Here is a 5,586-nt window from a genome sequence, read left to right on the forward strand (position 1 = left end):
AGGCAGTTTTGGGGTAGATTATTTGGTCAATTATGTAAATTTACTTAGTATTTGTGTTGGTAGGAGGTAGCAACTACCTCATGGGATAGTCGAGCTAACTACAAGTGTAAATGATCTAGCTTGATGAGTAATTTGTGTGCAAGAATGCAAGAACTTACGCGCCAATTTGGTACTATATTACGTCAGGTAATCTCATCGTTTTCCCAGTGTCTTGACACCTTTTTGTCTGTCTAAAGTTAGTGTGCTACGATGGCAGTAACTTTTGTTAACCTTCAAACTCTAACGGTTTTATATTTTTAGTCAATCTTTCTTTTTTGCTAGCTTAAGTGAGTTATGGTTTGTAAACATTCTACAACCAAAGCAAGTGAAATAGATGGGTTATATAGCATGTTTGAAATTTGATGCATGAAGACTCACTGTTTACACTGGTAGATTTCAAATGCTCAATATGTAGAAATAAGTTGCTCGATACACTAAGATTTGGTTACTATTTAACTAATCTTATTATTGTTGAAGATGGATGGAAGTTGGGTTGTTTGGCGTGCCACTCTTAAAATATGGCCATGCAAAAATATCAAAATATGTTTAATCCAAAAACAACATACCTCGTGTGGTGTGTGGTCCCATAAGTGGGTTCAGGGGAGTGTGGGGTACATTTCAACCTTATCCCTACCTTCACGTGGTAGATAACATTTCCCCTATAGACCCTTAACTGAAGACATCCAATATGTTTAATGAAATAAATAAATCACAAGAAAGATATAGTGACTAAAAGAGAAAGCATGAAACTTTGAGAAATATCACGGGCAAGGAATATTGAAATTGAAATATGCAAATTCTCGAGGAATTGGTGGCTGTTTAGAAAATAAAATTACTAATTGTGAGCACATGTATCTAGCTATGGAAACAAGTGCAGATCATAACATGTTAACTTTTAAGTTTGCGGGATATAAAAGCATTGTTCCCTTCTGATAAGAATCCCTTTCCCTTCTACGTTGGTTTTAGAAACAGACACACAGATGAGATCAACTACCTCAAGGTTGGAATACCTAAAAGGAAAATCTTTGCCATCAATCCAAAGGTACATAGTTAACTCTTACTATCAATAGAAAAGGACCTTCTGTAGATGACTCTGTTATAGAAAGTCTCTTATGATACTTTTTATAACCTATAGGGTCAAATTGTTGTTAATCGCCACGTAGATACAAGATCATATACCTCTCTTCATAGTCTTGTGACTGCCATATTTCCAGCCATTTTCTCATGTGAATAGGTTTGATTTTACCCCTTCTCTAATTTTTAGCTCGTTAGCACGTGACAGAGTGAAGAGAATATGTGATCTTGTGCTTCAATTTTATCCTATTTCTAATGGATATAGGATACAATTAGATTTCCTAAAGTGGAGTATAAGATTCACTTCCTCCATTATGTTAAACATTAACATCTCATCACATTGTCTAGTCGTGCACATGTTTCCCTTATTTAGAGTCTTAAACCCCATCTAGAATTACAGTAGGTTCACTATATTGAAGTTCTCTTACCTTGTCTCCCATGGAATCTGAAACTTTGTAGCTTGTCATCATTTTTGTTTCAAAATAATGTCTGTTGTGCTAAGCCCTGCATCCAAGGATTAGCCATTTTGTGTGCCTGTTCTTCCTGCATTATTCTTGTAGCATTGATACTTTTTCTTTAAATAGTTAATATCATTACCAAGCTTAGGATAGAGGCATATTTGTTGCTATATCCTCATTATCACTATCTATTTGTATAGCAGACACTTTTTAAGAGCGTTTTCTTCGGGAACACTCTCTCTTCTGTGATGGTTTTAAGATAAAATCTACTTAAATAATTAAACAAATTGTAGGAAGTAAACGATAAGACCTTGGAGCTCTTTCCTTTGGCTGGAAAAGATTTTTATGGACATCATGAGAAGTCAAGAAGTTATTTAATTGGAAGAGATAATTACTTGCATTTTTTACTGGTAATAGAGCCTAATAGTGTTGAGACATGAAATATTATTTTTGGACGTTAAAACTATGTATAGAGAAAAGAAAATTGAAACGTAATAACTTTGAACCTCAGTCCTTTTTCACTTGGCTGGACATTTTATTATTGAACTTACAAAGTCAAAATCTAATAATGATTACGTGATAACTAGCACATCTTACTATAGAGTGGAGATGGATGTAGAATAAGCTAAACCAATTGTTTTGATGTAAATATTAATGAGTGTACTACAATGGTTGAGGGAGTAGGTCATCTCCTTTTATGGCTTTAGACACTTCTCATTATATGAACTAGCTATTGCGGTTGATTTAATCCCTACATTGATTTTATTAACACGATACCCAAGCCATACCCGTGATTGTTGTAGTATTTCCCAGTGTTGGGCCCTGAAGTTATGACTTGTGTTTGTTTGTGCTTCAGTTATTGCATTAGTTCATTGTTATTAATGTTCTTTCTTCTATATGTTGTGTATTGTTTTTTTTTTTGCATTGTTTTATTTTGTTACTGCTTATGTTTCTGTTTTCCCTTTTTCAAACCACTTTGAAATGCTTTTCTTAAGCTGAGGGTCCATTGGAAACAACCTCTCTATCTCTACGAGGCAGGGGTAAGATATGCGTTCATTCTACCGTAACCCCACTTGTGAGATTACACACAATATATCATTATTGTTGGGCCCTAAATTTATGTTGCTGACGCTCCGGATGTCAAATGTGGGGTGTGCTAAGATGTCAGGGTGCCCCATATTGGTTAAGGAAATGTGATATTGTCTCATTATATGGTTTGGACAATTCTGAACTCATGACTCGGCTTTTGGATTTTCAGCCCAATTTCTTAAGGGTAAGTAAAACCTTTTGGACTTGCCCTCTTCTCTTGCTGGATATTTTTTATTTTGAACTTGAGAAGATCAAATCAAGTAATTTATATAGGTAATTTGTACGATTATATACAGAAAAAGGAAAAGCAGAAACAAACTACATTTTATTTTAAAAACTAAAGCCAAATTCAAGTTAATTTAAAGGAAAGAATAAACTTCAGACCTGCGTGTTCTATTTGTTTTTGTGTTATTGAACACTAAAATGCTAAATTCATAAGATGACTTATGCAAAATCTTTATTCGGACAGTAACATGTAGTAAAGGACTCAACACTTTAGTTGAACAACAGAACTATTCTATAGATTCATAGAAAGCCTACTGTAAATGTACTTTTCTCTTGGCCAGAGATTATTCATCATCGTTCTTGGGTTCAGTTTTGGACTCTTCAGCTGGTGATTAGACAATTGATCAATCAAAACTGTTAGCTTATCTAGAATTGAGGTGATGTGAGAAAGATCCTTTAAATTGGCCTAATATGCTCTCAGAAGTTTGTCCAACAATTGAGCCAATGAGAGATATATACACACCATACTCGGATTTGAATGTTTCATCTCAGGGTTCCAAGAGTCAAAAATGAATTCCTCCTCATTTCATTTGTCCTATTTTTCAGTTAAGCGTAATATATATGATTTGTTTTCTTTTGGTACAAAATTCTGCGTGATTTCAAATAGTCACTCTTTCACCTTCTAAATGGAGATGTAGGAATTGCCCATGTGAGATGCTCAGTTTTGTGATCAATGTTTGTGTTGTGTGAGAACATGTGGACTAGCTGTGAGATCCTCTGTCTTGTTTGTTGATGGATCATTAAATATGAACACATAATAATCACTTTCAGCTATTTGTTGAGAGAATTTAGGTTGCACTGAGCAACTAGGATCAGAATGTATTACTTCTTTTCAAGCGGTATAAATGATGAATACTTCTACTTGAAATAATAAAAAGACGCATATAACCCTGCTAGTATAGGATACTATCATGAATCAAGTTGTTAACTTTACCTTTATCTAAAAAAAAAAAAATAAGATGTACAGATGGTAGCTGATACTTCGTATCTGGTGTACTATGTGTATCCTGTATGATTGATGTTTTTATCTTTGACGTGAACACTTTCAGGATGTCATGGAAGATTCACATATAGCAGCAGATGGTTATACATATGAAGGCAATACAATAAAAAGATGGTTGTACAGTGGAGACAATACTTCTCCGATGACAAACCTCAAGCTCGATACCTGTGATTTGATTCCCAATTATGATCTTTATTACACAATTCAGGAATGGCAGCAACAGTCCTGAAACTCATTCAGGTCTATAATGTGTTCTACAAATAAAAACAGCTTCAAAGATGAACTATATACTGATATAGAAAGTTAGTCATGTCTCGTGGTAGTTCCACCGAGTTAATACTTGGATTTGAGCTATTTAAACTTGTCAGGTAAGTATATAAGTATTACTACAATACTGAGACGTACATATTTTATCACTATGTATACTGGATTTGATTCTCGATAGCAATTTGATATAAATTGATAAAATTTATTATTTTGTAATATATATTTGACTCATTTGTGGTCAATTAGAGACTAGAAATATTGCTCGTCTTTAAATATTTATCTACGACTAGAGGTGTTGCTCGTCTTTAAAGGTTGATCTAGGATTAGAATATCGCTGGTCCTTAAAAGTTGATCTACGACCAGGATGTTGCTCGTCCTTAAAGGTTGATCTAGGAAAAGAATTTTGCTCGTCGCTAAAGGATATTCAGGATGACAAATACCGTTGCAAAAAGATAATTACAATGAGGTAGTTAGTCCATTTGAGACAAGAAATACCATCGCTAAAAGATAATTATGATAAGGTAGTTAGTCTATTTGAGACAAGATTGCTCGTCGCAAAAGAATAATTAAGATCAGGTAGTTAGTCGATTGGGACAAGATATACCATCACTAAAAGGCAATTACGATTAGTTTTTTTGCCGTTGCAAAAGAGTTTTAAGGACCGGTTTATTGGACTCATCGCTAATGACCTTTAGCGGCGGAGCCTATTAGGACGGAACGCGATCGAATTTTTCTGGTCTCAAAAGACCAATTGGGACAAGATTTGAACTTTCTGGAACCATATTTCGCTTCCTTATAAATTGTTTTTCTTTAGTGACATTAGTTAAACATTAATGACATCACTGTAGCAAACTGAAAAAAATTACTGAAAAATATGAAACTTCGTACCTTCTGCATATCACACATTATTGTCAAGCCTTTACCTCCATTTTCTTTAAGTTCCAAATTATGGCTGATGCACCTAAGAAACCAAGATCATGTGTCCTTGATTTCTATAACAACTACTATCCATGTTACAAGGTACATTTGATTATTTTCATCTTTGGAAATGCAAGACAACAAGATACCTTTACATACACCCATGAGAAAGGCACCATCTAAACCAATTATTCTTCTGCAGCCTTCATTCCATCTACTTTTTAAGGCTCCAAGACAAATGTAAATGCCCATAAACACCTCTTTTCATGAAATTAAATTTTTGGATGTCCTAATAGATTCAGTGGTACCAGGATTGGTGGTTCTCAATTGTTCAGCATAGTCATACAACCTAGCAAACTCTTCCATAAAATCACCAAAATGTTCATTCATAATTCTAATTTTTACCTTTCTACAGGTTGTTTTACTAACATACAACCCATAGTCCTTTCTTAA

The 5,586-nt window shown here is 34.3% G+C and overlaps 1 long non-coding RNA gene across 1 annotated transcript; it reads left to right on the forward strand.

The window, feature by feature from the left end:
- The first annotated feature begins 788 nt into the window (after window positions 1-788).
- Window positions 789-4,370, forward strand: LOC124887301. The gene is made up of 3 exons (XR_007044705.1): window positions 789-1,081; window positions 2,567-2,844; window positions 3,995-4,370. It is a non-coding gene; the product is annotated as an uncharacterized LOC124887301 (long non-coding RNA).
- The last annotated feature ends 1,216 nt before the right edge of the window (window positions 4,371-5,586 follow it).

The sequence above is a fragment of the Capsicum annuum genome, chromosome 1 (genome assembly GCF_002878395.1).
Source record: "Capsicum annuum cultivar UCD-10X-F1 chromosome 1, UCD10Xv1.1, whole genome shotgun sequence".
NCBI classification, from domain to species: Eukaryota; Viridiplantae; Streptophyta; class Magnoliopsida; order Solanales; family Solanaceae; genus Capsicum; species Capsicum annuum.